Genomic DNA, 20,614 nt, shown 5'->3' on the forward strand with positions numbered 1-20,614 from the left:
TTTACCTATGTAACAAACTTGCCATGTACCCCTGATCCTAAAAAAAGTTAAAATATTATTAAAAATAAAGAGAACACACATTTTATGCATTCATAGAAATAAGTAAGAGTCAATAACAGAAAGGCATATATATTTTAATAGTCTTTTGCTTGTGTTCCCAAAAAGATATGTTATTGACAATGAAACAATTTGTCTTAAATATTCTTTGTATTTCTTCAAACATTTTGTCTCAACAGCTTGACATTTGAAACTACTAATGATTATACTCACATGATACTAAAACCACTTTCATAATTGCTTTTAACCAATTTTTCTATATTTGCGATGGCTTTAGCATATCCTATCTTAAGTCTAGAAAAGTAATAATTAGACTCTTTCCTTAACTCTTTTTCATTTTCATACTTTTTGATCTGATTCTACATACATGTTGTCAATTTACTATTTGCAACATCCTGCTAGAGAGTTAAATAATTTTTATCTTCCCTCATCTTATATGTGGGGAACAACAAGCTTTGTGACAAGTCAAATGTTCCAAGCTAATGAATGATAGCTCCAATATTAGAATGCAATTATATTGTTCAAATTACACCTCAAATTGGGGTTTCATTTATCACGGAAGTATTGTTTGTTCTAGTTTGTTCTTCCTTATGACTCATTTGTCTCATCATTTGTATAATTTCTCAAATTAAGAGGCCATAGTAAGCATGAAAACCACATTATACCAGTTCCACCCTTCCATTAGCGTATTTACAGGCCCCTGTTATGTCATAGAATGAAATGATGCTTGAAATCATGAGCAAAATAAATGGACTAGACATATTTCAAACAGCATGTGTGGTATTTCAAACAATTGATAAAATCCAGTTTCAACTTACACTTGTATTATAAAATGTGAGATGCACATATTTAAAATCTCTAGGATAAACAGTTCTCACTTATAATTGCATTATTAGTAATAGTCAGCTGTTTAAAAAAATGCAAGAGAATTCTCTCATGAATCCCTTCAAAGACAACCTGTTTTAATTCCACAAGAAGCCATGGACTCACACTGCACCTTGTTTCTTTAATGACTACTTAATTTTTTAAGAATTGTAACACACTTCCCTTAAGTTCAAGTCGCTTGCAGTTGTCTGCATAGCAAAGCAAAGGGTCCAAAATCAATACACAAAGAACTTTCTTTTAAGTCTATAATCAATAGTTGCCAATGATGAACAAACATCAATTATTAACAATGGATGTGGTTTAGGTTGTTTTACTTATGTCTGCTTTTAAAGCACTTATAATGGATTGCCACTGTCGAGTGCATCCATGAAACAGAGTTCACTCTTGCTGAAAGCACAGAGAAGGGGCAGAATTATGGACAAGAGATATTTACCAATCCAAGGTTACCCCTCCTATATTAAAAAGCTTACTCTTTTAAATATACTAAAAGTCCTTAATTACAGATTAATTTCTGTTATTCTGTTTATAAAAGAATTATTAGGATTATTACATATATACAGATTTTGTTGCACTTACAACAAATTCACCAGAAGATCAACATTTGCCAAAGATTACACATTCTATTTTTCCATAGAACATTTTCAAACTAAGAGTCAGGAATCTTGATTGGAATAAGGAAATGAATTACAAACTGAATTCAGATAAAGGCTTGTTTTAAGGCAGCACATGAAAGCTTAATGGTATGAAGGCATAATATATTACATAATTTTTCAGATGGGATTATTTAAAAACTCAGAGGTTTGTCTATGTGAAGCAAATATTCAGATCAAACTTCATCCAATATATCAGTACCAAGTATGGAAAAGAAGACTTTGAACAGGACTCACATGCATTTCAAAACTAGAAACCCAAGTAGGAGAACAAGAGACAGGCAAATGTTAGGAAATCACTCACCATCTTGAGATCATACCACAAGAGAAAGGGAGTGAACAGAGTAAAAAATAACAAATAAATAAGCTACTGGACAAACATATAAATTAGCTTCTCTATAAACAATGACAAAGGAGATAGAACTATACTCAGTAAATTATGTGATATTGAGATTAATTGTAATGTGTACATTATCACTAATTTATAATCAATTATATTACCAATAACTACAGTTTATGTGCTGGCTTCTTGCTTGTTGTCTCTTAAATAAAGTATTTTATTTAATTCTTAACAACCTTGTATAGAAACTATTATGATAACATTTATTCTATGTGGGAAAACTACAATTCAAAGATGTTTAGTAACATGACCAAAACATTGCAGCTAGAAAACGAATAAAGCACAGTCACTTCTGTTACCTCTTATCTTATTTGTGATCTAACGTTGGTGTCTTCGATAGCAGACACTCAAGACCAAGAGTGTAACTCAATATGCAATGTTTGATGTATATTACAATCTGCACTCTTCCCAATATCTTATTTCTTGCATAGAATTGCATTAAAATTTTAATACACAGCATTTAGAGAACTCAGTTTATGAGTTGGTATGTAATATCAGAATATATTTTCTCATTGTCAAATTCTAACCCTTCTAAATCTCTACTAACAGTAGAATTTCTACTAAAAGTAGCAGCTGAGATTATAGGTAGTATATAATTCCTTGACTTGAAACAAATTTTCTTCCAAACATTTCTTTCGTTTTTATTTTTATTTCTGAGAGTTTGGTGCACCATCACCCAAGCAGTGTACACTGTACCCAAAGCGTAGTCTTTTATCCCAGGCTTGTCTCAGATTTCTGAACTCAAGTGATTCTCTCACTTCAGCCTCCCCAAGTAGCTGAGATTTTAAGCATGAGCCACCATGCCTGGGCCAAACTTTCCTATGATAAACATTAGGGTCTCTGACACATAGCTCTGGAATTCAAGGTTTAGTAGACACAGGCTGCCTTCATGTGCTTTCCAGCTTACTTCATTCACTTTAAAACCCACTGAGCACACACAACCGGACGTTTCAAAAGGAAGATTTTTGTCGTCTCAGGAGATTTTGTCTCTATGTTCTGCCAAGCAATTAGACATGTTAGACTTTCACAGGCATTCTTCACTGAAAGTTCCCCACAACACTTTCTTTCCGTCAAAGTTTGTTAGTTCTAAATACTTTAATGTTAGTTGATGGGCCTAATTATATACATTTAGGTTCTTCCAGACGTCACAGAATTATATAAAGTAACTTTTCTACTTGTAATAATTTATTGACGTAGATTATCACTGATGTATTGTAGAAATAGGATTTAAATATAACTGATAAGTAGGAATAAAACAGACCTTTTGTCAGTGTCAACACAATTTTTTATATAATTCAGATTGATAATGATTTAGAAATTTGATTCAAATATTATACTTTTTTATATAAATACCCCCAATTTTTTTGTTTCTTATTTGTCTGAACACAAAATGTAGAGTTATTTGAAGATATTCAAATATAATTTACCAGACAAATAAAAGTTTCAATGTCAAGTTGTTTCTGGCCTCAAAGGTCTATTTAATTAAAGTTTTAGGACTCAACATTTCCCTTGGATTTTATCAAACCTAGTGGAAACCAGATATCTGGAGAGTTAGTTTAAAAAAAAACTGAATTTATTGAAAAATCTAAATTTATTGTCTGTAGGATTCACCCACTTAAGTATCTGTTGGAATAAAGAATGAAGCCTAATCAAGATAAAGAATCAGTTAATTTATCTAGGAGAAAACCTTCTTTCAAATGGTTTCACTACAAACTTTGCTTATTTCATTGACCTTTATATATAACGTAGTTAATCTCCAGACATTACAAATAATGAAACCTAATATCCTGATAAAATGACATTGAGGCTATATTTTCAAATGTCTGTGCTATATAGTATTTAGTTTGAAGGTTAAATCATTGCTCAATTTCTCCAAGATTAAAGATCTAAAATGTTTGCTTTCTGAAAGTAGAGAAGAAAGTGCTTTCCTATTTACCTTTGGGAATATTAAGCATTTAACAGGGGAGAGCATGTATTAGAAAGACTGAGAGTGTGTTATCTGAACCTTTGCTTTGTGGTCAAATGCTTTTTGCCGTAAACTGAAATAGCTCTATAAACTCAATAACACATCACTCTAATAGGATCAAACATAATCAGACTCATATCTAATCAACTTCTGAGAGTTAGAAGATTTCTAAAACATTTCTTAAATTGATATAAACATCTTAAAATATTATGAATTAAGTGAGAATATAAACTAATTTTTTTTGCAACACAAATCATAACAATTATATTTTGGAGAGGCAATTAAAACTTCCTAAACATAAAATATCTCCTATAACATATTCATTATTTAAATTCCAAAGAGCTGCTTATGAAACATTCTATCCTATTAAAGTTTTTCAGTATTACTCATTACATTGAAACACTATGTAAAGAAGGAACATGGGTGACAAACATGGTATTCAGAACAAAAAGACAGCATTTGATCATTTTATTTCAAATTCGTTCGATTTCCTGAGTTCATAGGATCATATCTGTTGCCAACTTGTGGAAGTGTTTAGGCTATTATTTACTCAGAAACATTTTTCAGCCCCACTGTTTTCTCCTCTTTTTCTAGGACTCTGATGATGCAAATGTCACATATGTAATTATAGTCCAAAATATTCCTAAGGTTGTTACTTGTTAGTCTAGCTTCTTATTACTGTTTATATTGGGTAATTTCTATTTTAGTCATTCTCTTAAGTTTACTAATTTCTTCCTTTGTATACCTTATTTTGTTTTTGAACCAATCCACTCATTTAAGAAAATATACTAAATTTTTCAGTCTTAAATTTTCAACTTAATACTTTATATCTTCTATTTGTTTGTTGAGAACTTCTATTTTGTAATTCGTCTCGGGCATTTTCTTGATGGCTCATTTAGGCAGTTTCATGATAGATGCTTTGGCAGCCTTGAAAGGCAGTTTTACAACTCTATAACCTCAGTGTTGTCATCTGTGATTATCTTTTCTCGTTCAAGTTGAGATTTTCTTGGTATGTTCTATAATAAGAAAGTTTTATTTGAAATCTGGAAATTGCGGGTATTATATTGTTGATCTTATTTGTATCTTCTATTTAGCTGGTCCCCTGTGACACTGATCAATCAGAAGAAGGAATAAGAGAACCATATTGTTAGTGCCAGATGGTTTTGGTTGTTAAGGTTCCCAACTGGGCCAACGTTGGCATCCAAGAAAGGGGGATTCCTCATTTATACTGAGGGGCTTGGGTTTTCCAACTCTCCACTAGGCTCCCACTGGTCCTACCTGGTTGAGAGAGGCAGCGATGCCTTCTTACTGTTTCTATACAAGGCCTCACTGACACCATAGAGGGGATGGTCTTGTTACCACTGGGGGTTGATGATAACATTTTGCCAGGACTCTTTTGATACCACTCAAAGGTGGAATCAAAGTCTAGGTTTGGTTCCCCATCTGACCTTCTTTGAAACCACTCCTTCAAGCTAACTGGGGGCACTTCATTACAGCTTGGCAAATGGATAAGCTGCAATCTTCAATGAGGCTTTGCCTTGTGAGAGGGAAGGTAAGGTCACTTTCTATTTTTATTTTTGTTTTTGGTGTGTATGTTTGGCTAAAGTAGAACAGTTATTATTTAAAAGTTTTCTGTTACTAAGCTGCTGCTTTCCTGTTTTTTGGTTAAAGATCAGGCCTTTGTTGGGAGCTAATTTTGTCTGTGCCTGTTGACACACTGTCTCTCTCTCTTTCTACATGCATATATATGTGTATATGTGTGTGCATGTGTGCATATATATACACATATATATAACTTTATATATGTGTACCGTGTGTCAAAGGCACAGACAAAATATATATATCTATATATATACAATATATATATACACACATAGTGTTTAAGCAGACACTTAATCGCAGCAGTTATGCAGATGACAAATAAGCACATGAAACGATGTTCATCATTGTCATCAATACAGACATGTAAATGAAAAGCACAATACCACAACTTGTTAACACTACATATTTAAAATAACAATTAAAGCTAAAACCAAAGTATAAGTGCTGTTAAGAATTTCACTGGAGCAAGTGAAATTCTCATACACTGCTAGTGGTGAGCTAAAATGTCCCAACTGCTTTGCAACATAGTTTCACAGGTTTTCTTTCTTTTTTTTTTTTTTAATTAAACATATATCTGCCATATGATGCAGATATTCTACTCCTGGAATTATCCCATAGGAAATGAAAGCATATATCTTTAAAATTATTTGATAACAAATCTGAAAATCTGTTGCAGTTTCTTTCGTAATAGCCCCAACCTGGAAAAAAACACAATAGATGAATAGATAAACAAATTGTGACATATACACAGGATATATGTATGGATGTTTATGACATGGAAGACTATGCAGTAATTAAAAGGAAAGAACTACTGATACACACAGTATGGATTAATTACAGCTCATTATGTAAATTTAAAAAGTCAGACAGAAAAATGTACTTATAGTATAATTTCATTTATATAAAATTCTAGAAAAATGTAACCAATGACGGAAAGTAAATAAGCGGTTGTCAGTGGGAGATTGGAGAATGCAAGGACTTACAAGGGGGATGCAGGTGAGAATTGAAAAGCTGGAGGTAAATGATACGATACAGAGTTAGAAGAAAATATTTTTCGGGGAGGAAGACTGGCAGAATGAGCAGAGAAAGATAAAATAGTTAAAGGAATCATTATTTTTTAGTTTAGAAATAAATTGTATCAGAAAAATCAGAGTTGAGATATAACACCTAAACAAAATTATTTTAATAAGACATTCTACTGTAGGCACCTGTTTATGTATTCAAACATTGAGTTACCCTCTCACATGCCCATATTTTTTTTTTTTTTTTTTTCCTTAATAATAAAAGGGGTGTCTCCACTGTCGAATTGACTCACAGAGCTTGGAGAAAAGCTTTTAATGGACAGCTGGTTTATACAGAATGTCTTTGACGAATTCTCAAAGCACAACCCTTGCAATTGGAGATACATGACTCATAACTAATCAGCATGGTAGATCCATATTTGAACTGGCTCACCCGTGACCCAGAAGCCTATTAGAGCTAAATCCATATAACAGTATGTTAACTTTTCTAAAGCTCTTTGAAAATGAAGTGCTGTCCAGTGGCCATTAATTTTCATTATTTCTGATTAAATAGTTCTATTGGGAAGTGCATTAAAATTACCAGCTAAAATTAGTCTTTGGGAATTCCTGTAGTTTTTTTTCCATTATTCTATATTTTATGGGCTAATTAAGACTTACTCTCTTTCATTTACTTCAGAGATTGAAATTATGGTCTTTTGTTTAGTTTTGTTTTCTCTTCTGTAATTCACGCATGAGAAAAAACTAAAATGACAATTTCCTGCATTCAGTATGAAAGAGTGTGGGATGCTTTGTGGCAGACATTTTGTCAAAGGGAAAGGCTTTTTTCAGTAACACAAGTTTCTGTCATCTTGGATTGTTACTATATTTTGATTCTGAAATTTAGTAATCCTAGATGTTAATCCCAGGTGCTAAATATCAAGCAGAGATATATCATGAAAGCAGAGATTTATTATACAATTACAAGTCTAAATTGCATATCTAGTTATTATTACTCATTGTAAAGATTAATAAAGAAATTCAAAATAAGAAACAAGAATCCTGAAAAAAATCAGTGCACAGCATATTCTCTTAGCTATATATTTAAAACTTGAAATAATATTAAAGGAAGCAAATATGTTAATTTTTTATACTTCTATAACTCGGTAAATAATGAGCAAAGTCTTTCTAAAGTCTAGTCAATAAATATATATTAAATGCATATTATGTGCAAGGAACTATTTGCTCATTTGACATTTTGCTTCCAAATATTGTTAGCTTTAAGCTAAAAATGTCACACCATTGTTCACTGCTGCCACTATTTTATTTATGCAAAATGCCCTTCACTCATACCTATGTCTGCTGAAATCTTACTCAGGCACTTTTGCCATATTCTCCCTTTATATACCTTTACTAGAGTTTCTAGAACTACTGTGCTTGAAATTTCACTAATAAATCACCTTCCTTTAGTCATTTGTGTCTTCCATCTGCTATATTCCTGGGCTAGAAATATGCCCAGGCCCTCCCACCCTTCACAATTTTTCTCCTACCTAACCTGTGCTCAGAGTTTCTCTCCCTCTAGAGACTTCTCCAAGGAGGACATTATAACACAGTGTTACTGATAGATTAGTAATGAATGTAGATCTGTATTCATAAAAATTCTGAGTCCCCATCTCTGATTAGTATCTTACAGTTTTGTAAATTATTTTCAATCACTGCTCTTAATGCCTGAAGGTAGAAAAGCAGCACTTTAGAATATGTCACAAGGACCGTGTGATTAAAGGTGAGGATAGTATTTTCAGAGCTTTGACACAAGACAATTTGAGTTTATGATCCTAGATCTATGAGTTAGTAATATGTATCCTTAGGCAATCTAACTTGCCTCCTTGTCCCTTGGTTTCCTCATCCATTAAACCTAGCAATAATGCCTACTGGAAATGTTTAGTCTAGGAGTAAATTAGAGAATTCATGCATGGCAAACCCTTAGTGTAGTGTTTTATGTGTGCTAAACTCACTCAAACTATTGTTAATGTTATTTTTATGTCTACTGACCACCAGCTACCATTTCTCCTTCCTCTATGCTTTCAGAACACTTTAAATATAACTCTTACATATGCAATACAGTCCTCTTTGCTGTGACTATATATCAAGATATGGATTTCTACTATTAAACACTGAATTTCTCTGGAGTAGAGGCTGCATCTTATTCATTTGTACAATTCCAGCATCTATCTCAGTACTGGGCATATAGAAGTACTCACTAAATCTTAAGTAATTGACTAAATGAACTAACAAAGGAACAACTTACTACACTCCCGGATTTAGCTCATATCCTTCCTAACAAGATTTACCTGTGATATATTTTGTCCAAATGTATCCTTCTTCCATCTCAATAGCAGTACTTATTACAGGTTTCTGTTGCAGTATAAAATTCATAGTTCCTTAGGAATGTGTATGCTTTTCAGTGAAAATCTAGAGGACAGAAACTCTGCATATTTCATGTTTGTATTTGCTACTGTCTTACAATAGCAAATATTCAATGAGGAAGACAGCATTAGATAAAAGTATGGTGTATGATGTAAAACAGAATTAGACATGTGTTATAACAGCAAAAAAAGACAGACAACAAGCAAAGCACTCTGGAATAACAGAAGGAACCATTTATTTTGACTGAAAACCTTAGCGAAGCTACAATTAATATAAGCAAGTGAAATAAGCTTTGAAAGCAGGATTATAGGCTGGGTGCGGAGGTTAACGCCTGTAATCCCAGCACTTTGGGAGGCAGAGGTGGGTAGATCTATGAGGTCAGGAGTTTGAGACCAGCCTGGCCAGCATGGTGAAACACTGCCTCTAATGAAAATACAAAAATTAGCAGGGCATAGTGGTGCGTGCCTGCTATCCCAGCTACTCGGGAGGTAGAGGCAGGAGAATACCTTGAACTGGGGAGATGGAGGTTGCAGTGAGCCAAGATGGCACCACTGCACTCCAGCCTGGGTGACAGAGCAAGACTACATCTAGGAAAAAAAAAAGAAAAAGTAGGATTACAGTTTTGATAGCAGAAATCCATTATTGTAATAAAACTGGCTATTATTTTATAACATATATATTATGATTCATATCAAAAATATCTCCCTCCCATAAATGAAGGTTATTATTTGGATGGTGAAAACAAGAAAATCATGCTTGTTCAATGTCTTTCTCCATGTTTTTTTTCTCTCAGAAGTAGATGTTATGATATAATAGTACAGCATCTATACTCTTGTATGATCTTACCTTTCCTATTAGTAGAAATATAGTAATTATTTGAATGACAATTTCTTCAAAACAAATATCAAGGTTTTATTTAAAATATTTGTATTGAAGTACAATACACAGAATGGGTAATATATGCATGACATGTGTATACTTCTTTAATTTTTGCACTCTGAATGCACTTGTGCAATAACTACTTTCATCAAAATATCAATGATTACCATGAAAACCAGAAATATCTGTGTGTTCCTTCCTTGATGTCATGTCAGGAAATATACTTTAGTCTGAGTTTTATCAAGAGACTAGTTGTTCTTGTTTTTGAAATTTTTATGAGTGAAACCATACGTTATATACATTTGATTCTGTCTTTTTTCACTCAAAATTATAATTTTGAGATTCATCTTCATACAACAATTCTTCATTGTTTCATGAAGCAATGATCTGTGTGATTCATCTCTGCTGCTGCACAAAGTGGTGATTTATTCATTTGATTATAATATTGTGTATGAGTATATAGCAATTTACCTATTTTCTTTTTTTTTTTTTGAGATAGAGTCTTGCTCTGTTGCCTAGGCTGGAGTGCAGTGGCACGATCTCAGCTCACTGCAACCTCCGCCTCCCGAGTTCAAATGATTCTCCTGCCTCAGCCACCCGAATAGCTGGGAATACAAGTGTGTGCCACCACGCCTTACTAACTTTTGTACTTTTAATAGAAACGGGGTTTCACCATGTTGGCCAGGCTGGTCTCGAACTCCTGACCTCAAGTGACCCACCCACCATGGCCTCCCAAAGTGCTAGGATTACAGGCATGAGCCACTGTGCTCAGTCTACTTATTCTATTCTTGATAACATTTGAGTTGCTTTTCATTGGGGTTATTGCTTTACACAATTTTGTACATCTCTTTTTGATGTAAAGATATACATATATACTTTAGTTATATCTCTGAAGATGAAGTTGCTGCATCATAGGATGTGCATACATTTAAACTTATTTTTTAAAAAGTGGTTATGCCAGTTTACTCACCTAACAGTAATGTATGTGAGTTCTGGAATCTCAGTACCCTCACTTATGCTTCATATTTTCAGTTTTTATCTTTTAGATAATTTGGGGACATATACAGGTAAAAAGCTATGATTTTGATTAGTGATACTGAATATATTTTAGATGTTTGGTTGTAATTTTAGTATCTTCTGTTGAAAGACATTTTTCTAGTCATTTTCTCATTTTTCTATTGCATATTAAGCCCTTTTTATTGATATGCAACAATCTTTCGTATATAAATATACATGAGTTCTACCTCTAACACATGTATCCTGAATATACATTCTTTCTTTCTTTTTTCTTTTTTTTTCCTTTCTTTCTTTTTTTTTTTTTTTTTTTTGAGACAGAGTCTCACTCTGTCACCCAGGCTAGGTGGCAGTGGCGCAATCTCGGCTCTCTGCAAGCTGCGCCTCCAGGGTTCATGCCATTCTCCTGCCTCAGCCTCCCAAGTAGCTGGAACTACAGGCACCCGCCACAGCACCCTGCTAATTTTTTGTATTTTTAGTAGAGATGAGGTTTCACCGTGTTAGCCAGGATTGTTTCAGTCTCCTGACCTCGTGATCCTCCCACCTCGGCTTCACAAAGTGCAGGGAATATACACTCTTATCTTCTGGTCTGGCTTTTCACATTCTTGATTGTGATATATTTTACAAACTCAAAAGTTTTAAATTCTAACAAAATTCAATTTATCAACCTTTTTCTTATTAATGTTACTTTTTTTTAAAGGAATTGTTGCATATTTTATGGTCACAAAGTTTTTTTTAATATTATGCTGGAAATTTTTTCTTTTCCCATTTAGGCCTACAATTCATTTGGAATTGATTACTTTATGTGTACTATAATGTAGAAGTCAAGGTTCTCTTCTCTCTGTCTGGATATTCTGTTGATTCAGCATAAACACAGTGGCAATTTTTGTTATAAATGAGGTGATTATATAAATAGGTTTGTATCTGGACTCAATATTCAGTTGCCTCTATCTACTTTTGAATTTGTATTTCAGCAACACTAGTTTAATTATTGAAGATTAGAAATAAGTCTATATAACAGACAATACAAGTCCTTCAACTTTGTTGTTCCTTGCAAAGATATCTTCACTATTCTTGGCATTTTGCGTTTCCAAATAAATTTTATAATCAACTTGTCAATTTCATCAGGCCAAAAAAAAAAAAAAGAAAGAAAAACAAAACAAAAAGTGTCTTTAGGCATTTTCATTGAAATTGTCTTGGATGCAAAGACCAATTTTAAGAGACTGAGCATTTTTACAATATTCTTGCAATCTATGTTATACCCTCAATTTATTTAAACCTTCTTTGATGCCTCCCAGAAATATGTTTTACTTTTCTAGGAAGAAGCTTTAGGTATCTTTTATTGGATAATTCTCAATATATTGAATTATTTTGATGTTATTACAAATGTATTCTTTTATTCCATTTTCTAATAGCCTGTTACTGATATATAGAAGTGGATTTTATTTTTGTATGTTGACATTGTATCCAGTGATCTTGCTACATTTATTTATAGTTTTGATAGTTTACATGTTTATTATTTTGGATTTTCTATATAAATAGAAACTCCTTGTGTCAGGAGTTTTTTTTCCCCTTCTATTTCTTTCATTATTGTATTTTATTGTGTGTGCCAGAATTAGAGTAAACAGTGTCTCTAATTTTCTGATATTATGGGGGAGATTTTTATATTTTACCTTTAAATATGAAGCTTGTTCTCTCTCTCTCCATATATGTATACACACACATATATGTACAATTGACCCTTGAACAACATGGGCATTGGGGTGCACTGCTCCTCATAGTGTCAAAACTTCATGTATAACTTTTGACTCCGCCAAATGTAACTTTTTTTTTGATACAGGGTTTGTCTGTCCAGCCCAGGCTGGAGTGTAGTGATACAATCTGGGCTCATTGCAACCTCTGCCTCCCAGATTCAAGCAATTCTCCTGCCTCAACCTCCTGAGTAGCTTCTGATAGACTATCATTGACCAGGATAGTCTGATAGACTATCATTGACCAGGAGCCTTACTGATAACAGAAGCAGTTGATTCACATATTTTGTATGTTACATGTATTATAAACTGTATTCTAACAATAAAGTAAGCTAGAGAAAAGGAAATAGTATTAAGAAAATTACAGGGAAGAGAAAATATATTTACTATTCATTAAGTTGAAGTGGATCCTCATAACGGTCTTCATCCTTATCATCTTCATGTTGAGTAGGTTGAGGAAGAGGATGAAAAAGAGGGGCTGGTCTTGCTGTCACAGGAGTGGCAGAGGGGAAGGAAAATCTGCATATAATTGGACTCTTGAAGTTCCAACTCCTGGTGTTCAAGGGTCAACTGTATCTGTACATACAGTAAGTACTTATTCCGTGTGTGTGTGTATATGTGTGTGTGTGTATGTGTGTGTGTACACAGAGTAAGCCCTCACTTAACATTGTCAATAGGTTCTTGGAAACTGTGACTTTAAGTGAAACTAAGTGAATAATGTCATTTCAATCAATGTCATTTTGTTATAATGTTCATGAGAAAACAATAGATTCTATTATACATTGTTTTTCTTAAAGTTGCTATTTCCAAGAACTTATCAATGATCCCTGCTATTGTTGGCTACCAAAAATTTTTTGGTTAGGGCTTGTGTCAATTTTACTTTCTCAAACCATGAATGGGTGCTGAATTTTATCAAATATATTTTATGCATCATACATAATTTTTCTCATTTAGTCAGCTAAGTAGTATGCTACATAACTAATTTTCAACCATGTAAGTATGCTTACATCCTGACATAAACTATGATTGACTTTTATTTGAGGTGTTGGTTCTTCAAGTTCTGACTGCATTGGTAAATCAGTGAGACTACTGTAAACTCTAAGCTTGTGCTTTCTAGTGACCAAAAATCCCAAGAGAAAAATTCCCACAAATATACAGGTCAACTCAATGTGTTTTGTTACTGAATCTTGTCCAATTGAGTGCTGAGTACTCATCAGTGCCTTTAAACACATGTTTTTAGGGCTTTATTTTCTCTTCTTTCTTTTGTAAAAATTTAATCTATCCTTTGTGGTCTGATTATATCTACATTGTCCAAATTGAAAGCAATACCTTTAATAAATTATTTTCATATTAAACTTTACAAATTTGGGGGACCAGAAAAGTAAATTGTCTCCAGTGTACTTTGTGACAGATGCAGTGACAATGTAAGATACATTCTGTTCTCACCCAGAATTTTAAGCTTTCATAAGAGCTATCATCTAGACAACTTCAGAAATCATGTAGCATACAAATGTTTATATTCAGAAACAGTAAAAGAAATAATAAGCCTCTTAGAATTTGGGGAACCCTGTTCAAATTCTTATCCTACAAAATTCCCTCTTTTTGAAATATTTATCACAAAAGTTGAGAATACCACAAAAGCTGGAGAATAATTGTGTGTTGGTGTGCTGGACTTCCTATTAATTGTCTACAGGTGCCTCTCGACCAGAAAAATTGTCAGCCACCGTAGAATGTCATCATATCCTGGTTTTGGAAATAACGTTTACTTTAAATTATTTTGGTGTCTCATTTTACACTTCGATGTACCAACCATGATATAAGATATAGTGCAAGGGTCTTTTCTAATCATGCATATGTGAACTAGCATGTAAATACACTGTCACATTTGCATAAATGCTTGAATCACAAGCACAGAATCTAAAATTGATAGAAATCATATTAATCTTTAGTGCTTCACATTATATTCATATTAATAACGAATGCGACAGGAGCATTATAAACATGCAAAGGAGCGACACATCAGGCTAAGCATCATCAGTAATTTGTAGACTTACACTCATAGAAAACCACTAATGGAAAACAGTGCATTTCCTTTTCTATGAATAGTCAAATGTCATGCATAATGTAACAGTACAACTGCTAATAGCAGACTCACGCAGGATCATTTGAACTCGTTATTATGGGCAGGATGAGCTGATCTTTAAAGTGGCCCATAATAAAATACTTCTCTGATTTAACACTGTCCTGATTGTTCAGTTAACTTTTCCCCCCGATCCTGTATTTATAGGAAGCACAAAAATGATTGTTTTGCTGTTTAGGGTTACTTATCATGATCTATAAAATATAGAACAATTGTGGCCAATAAGTACCTAAGAAATCAAAGTTAGAAATCTCTGAAGCATTTACTCAACCTATTTTTAATGTCAGAATATTAGGATATTCTATAGGATATAAATTATCACTATATGCCCTTATGGTATAAATTACCAAAACAGCACTTGTTTATGTGAAAGATCTTACAAAAATGTAAGATTGAGCTGAAAGCATCTGTAAATAAGTAGGGACAGAGGTTTACTTGTTGGAGTTCACAGGACGATTAACACCTAAACAGAGAACAAGTGCTGGAAGCTCTAGAAAAGTGCCCACAGCAACTTACACGGAATTCCTATGTGATATAAATATCCTGAGGATTTTTCCTCAGGTACAGGTTACATTCGATAACACAATAGTAGATAAAGTATTAAAAATAATACTAGTATTTTAGTTCTGTTGTAGAAACTCTAAGAATTTGGGAGTGTCTAACGTATTCTACATTCTATTATAGAAGCTAAGAAGCACATTTATAGTATCTATTTGATCGTTTTATAAGAGCACCATGGAAGAAAATATTGAATTGTAGAATTAGCTCAACCTAGTAGTTTTGATGCTTTGTATGGAAGATCAAAAAATCTTTATTGTATGACCTTATGGGTATGATGTAAAATTTTACCTTTAACATAGGCAATTAGATAATTTGCTTAATATGTAGAATCATAAATATTTAACTAATATGAAATTTTCAGTAAATATATAAATATTTTATAATAGTATACATAATATAATTGCAATTGAACCAAAGCACGTTTGAAAAAGGAAAATTTAATTTTTAATGTATTAAGGAAATAATAATGAATATAATATGAAATTCTAAACAGTACACTTTAATGCAGAAGAAACCAACTCAGTAGGAAAACTGGAACAAAGAACATGAGACAAATAATGAAAACCAAGATGACTGATATAAATCAAACCATACTGATCGTTACAGTAAGTATTATTCTAAACACTTTAAGGTAGAGATTGTCATATTGGATAAAAATACAAAACTCAACTACATGCTACCTACAAGAAACTCAATTTAAATATAAAACCAAAGTAGATAGAAAGTATAAGCAAAGAAAAAGATGCAGTATCCAAACCCTAACCACAAAAAAGCTGGAGTACAATAAGTATAAGAAAGCTAGAGTGGCTGAATTAATATCAGGTAGACATCAGAGTGACACCATATTATCAAACATAAGGAGGAGCATTTCACAATGGAAAAGGGTTAACTCAGAGGGCAGCATAATGTTCTAAATGTTATCAGATATAACAGAGTTTCAAAATGCATAAAGCAACAAATGACAAACATAGATATTAACAATTATATTTAGGATTTCAATTCTCTTCCATCAGTAATGGATAAACAAACAGAAAATCATTAAGTATGGAGAAAACTTGAACAAAATCATCAAATATCTTGACCTACCTTACATTCATAGAAAAATCAAGCATCGGAATTCCCAGAATTTTCAAATAAAAATTCAATAAGATATATAAATCATGAGTGACAGAAAAAACATTGTAGGGACATGGATGCAGCTGGAAACCATCATTCTCAGCAAACTATCGCAAGAACAGAAAACCAAACACCGCATGTTCTCACTCATAGGTGGGAACTGAACAATGAGATCACTCGGACTCGGAAAGGGGAACATCACACACCGAGGCCTATCACGGGGAGGGGGGAGGGGGGAGGGAGGAGGGATTGCATTGGGAGTTATACCTGATGTAAATGACGAGTTGATGGGTGCAGCACGCCAACATGGCATAGGTATACATATGTAACAAACCTGCACGTTATCCACATGTACCCTAGAACTTAAAGTATAAAAAAAAAAAAAAGAAATCCTCCCCCCCCAAAAAAATTATAATATAGTTACCATGAACTGAGTGACTAAATACAAATTTTTAAATAGCAGATAAAAATCTGTGGGACGAAGATAAAGTTTTGCTTAGAGGGAACAGTATCACTTTAAGTACGTATTATAAAGAAGAGAAAAATAGAAAATAAGTAATCTAGGCTTCTGAATATCATACAAAGGTAAACAAATTGGATACTATACTATAGTATCCATTAGCAATAATAAAAATAAAATATAAGGGCAAACAATAGACAAAATTAATATCAGCAGAATTATTTCACTTATAAAATTCTGTAAAATTGATAGTCCTTTAGCTAGACCAATTGTTACTGAGAATTCTACACTGGGGTGGATCATTTAACCAAGGAGACCAACAGAGCCGAAGCGCTGGAGCAGGAATCTTGGATCTTGTGACAGTGAGCAAACAATTGCAAACTAACCCCAAAAGGTAAGCTCCAAGCAGTTTATCGAAGCACAGTAATACACTCTCAGAGGGAGAACAGATTGATTTCTATGAAGAGAAATCAGCCCCTCTTTACAAAACTCAAGGTGTTTCTGACACAGGAGGTAGAAAGAAATTATTTAGGCAGTGAAGGCAACAGAGTCCTCAGGAGAACTTCCCTTCTAACAAAAAGAAGCCCTCAAATCTTTTCTCTTCTAACAAAGAGCAGCCTGAAAAATCAAGCTGCAAACAAAGATCAGCAAGGTGGAAACTTGATGGGGGAATGCCGGCAGCTTGCCAACAGGAAAGGGCTACCTGGGGGACAAGCATGTCCAACATGGAGGCTCCATCTTCCCTTGTTTTGTTACCATGTGTACAGTAAAGAAAAGGGCAACATGCTGCAACTCAGGCAGAGGACCCTCTTTCATTATAAAAGATGAGGATGGGGTGGCCAGAAATTCACACCCTATGCAAATGACACACCTAGTCCTAAACAGTTTGTTGTGCCCTATGCAACTGGCACACCTGATCCAACTCATCTTTTGCACCCTATGTAAATCAAACACTCCCTTCTTACCAGGCATTTCTAAAACCCCTTGCATTTCACCACAGACCTGGCAACCCGTTTTTCTGGAACCCCTCTCTGAAGCAGAGAGCTCTTCTCTTTCTTTCGCACTTTAAACTTCTACTCTCAGCTTCACTCTTTGTGTGTCCACAACCTAGTTTTCCATGGCTGTGAGACAACTAATTTCGGGTATTACTGCAGACAGCGAGACCACTTCACTTTTGGGGGGTTTGTGGAGAGGAGTTGAGATTTGGGCTGTGCCTGAGTGACAGGATAAAGTTATTTGATTGGCAGTTTATGGTTATATAAATAAACTATTCATGTTTTTACCTATAATACATTAAGAAAAGTCCACTGCAGGGTCAACTCAAAGATACAGTTTTAGCCTACTGGTCATATGCCACTTCAGGGGATTCCACCTGTGCTCTAATTTCTCTTTCTTCAGGAAGTCCCCGCCACAGACTTTACAACAAACTCCACCCATCAGTGGAGTGAAGGTGGTCTTGGGGCTGAACTAAGGTGGGCCAGGGGCTGTCTTAGTGACAGACTTTCTGCTTTCCTCTTCCACCTCCTCCAAGCTGCTAATGTCTATTTAACTACCTTACACAACGGATATAAAAAAAGAGATTACAAATTATATCATGAATGAAAAAGAAATATTGTGTAAGGAATAGTATAACAATTTTTCTGCCAATATTTTCAAGAATTTAGATTACTTGGAAAATTTCTTAGCAAATTACAAAAAAGAGTGAGAGATCATAAATAAACATATCTATAAAATAAATTGCATTTTAATAAAAATTCACACTAAAAAAGAAACATATGTCCAGATTATATCACAGCTGAATTTTATAAAACACATAAATAAGAAATAAGAAATAAGAAGTCTATAGCTACTATGAAAAAGCCAAAAAATAACAGATGCTGGTGAGGTTGTGGAGAAAAGGGAACAATTCTATCACTGTTGGTGGGAGTGTAAATTAGTTCAACCATTGTGGAAAGCAGTATTGGTGATTCCTCAAAGAGTTAAAAGCAGAACTGCTATTCAACCCAGCAATCCCATTACTGGGTATCTACCCAAAGGAATATAAAGCATTCTACCATAAAGACACATGAGCGTGAATGTTCATTGCAGCACTATTCACAATAGCAAAGATGAAATCAACCTAAATGCCCATCAATGACAGACTAATAAAGAAAATGTGATACATATACACCGTGGAATATTATTCAGCCATGAAAATGAATGAGAATATGTCTTTTATGAGAACACGGGTGGAGCTGGCTATCATAGTTGGCAAACGAACACAGGTACAGAAAACAAAATATCACATGTCCTCACTTAGCAGTGAAGGCTAAATGATAAGAACTTATGAACACAAACAAGGAAACACCAGACACTGGGGTCTTCCTAAAGGTGGAGGGTGGGAGGAGTGATAGGAGCAGGAAAGATAACTATTGGGTACTGAGCTAAATATGTGGGTGATGTAATAATGTTTATAAAAATCCACCATGACATGCGGTTTTTTTTAGTTATTTAATGACTTTATTTCCTTTTATTATTATTACACTTTAAGTTCTGAGATAATGTGCAGAAGGTGCAGGTTTGTTACACAAGTATACATGTGCCATGGTGGTTTGCTGCACCCATAAATCCATAAACTACATTAGGTATTTCTCCCAGTGCTATTCCTACCCTTGCCCCCCACACCTTGACAGGCCCCGGTGTGTGATGTTCCCCTCCCTGTGCCCATAAGTTCTCACTGTTCATTTACCACTTATGAGTGAGAACATGAGGTGTTTGGTTTTTCCATTCCTGTGTTAGTTTGCTGAGAATGATAGTTTCCAGCTTTATCCATGTCTCTTCAAAGGACATGAACTCATTCTTTTTATGGCTGCATAGTATTTCATGGTGTATATGTGCCACAATTTCATTATCCAGCCTAACATTGATCGGCATTTAGGGTGGTTCCAAGTCTTTCTATTGTGAATAATGCTGCAATAAACATATGTGTGCATGTGTCTTTATAGTACAATGATTTATAATCCTTTGGGTATATACCCAGTAATGGGATTGCTGGGTCAAATGGTATTTCTAGTTCTAGATCCCTGAAGAATTGCCACATGGTCTTCCACAATGGTTGAACTAATTTAAACTCCCACCAGCAGTATAAGTGTTGCTATTTCTCCACATCCTCTCCAGCATCTGTTGTTTCCTGACATTTTATTGATTGCCATTCTAACGGGCGTGATATGATATTTCATTGTGGTTTTGATTTGCATTTCTCTAATGACAATGGGTTTTTCCTCATATGTTTGTTAGCCACATAAATGTCTTCTTTTGAAAAGTGTCTGTTCATATCCTTTGCCCATTTTTTGATGGGGTTGTTTGTTTTTTCTTGTAAATTTGTTTCAGTTCCTTGTAAATTCTAGATATTAGCCCTTTGTCAGGGGGATAGATTGAAAAAATTTTCTCCCATTCTGTAGGTTGCCTGTTCACTCTGATGATAGTTTCTTTTGCTATTCAGAAGCTCTAATTAGTTTAATTAGATCCCATGTGTCATTTTTGGCTTTTATTGCCATTGCTTTTGGTGTTGTAGTTATGAAGTCTTTGCCCATGCCTATGTCCTGAATGATATTGCCCAGGTTTTCTTCTAGGGTTTTTATGGTTTCAGGTCTTACATTTAAATCTTTAATCCATCCTGAGTTAATTTTTGTATAAGGTGTAAGGAAGGAGTCCAGTTTCAGTTTTCTG

This window comes from Mandrillus leucophaeus, unplaced genomic scaffold (assembly GCF_000951045.1).
Source record: "Mandrillus leucophaeus isolate KB7577 unplaced genomic scaffold, Mleu.le_1.0 Scaffold132, whole genome shotgun sequence".
Lineage (NCBI taxonomy): Eukaryota > Metazoa > Chordata > Mammalia > Primates > Cercopithecidae > Mandrillus > Mandrillus leucophaeus.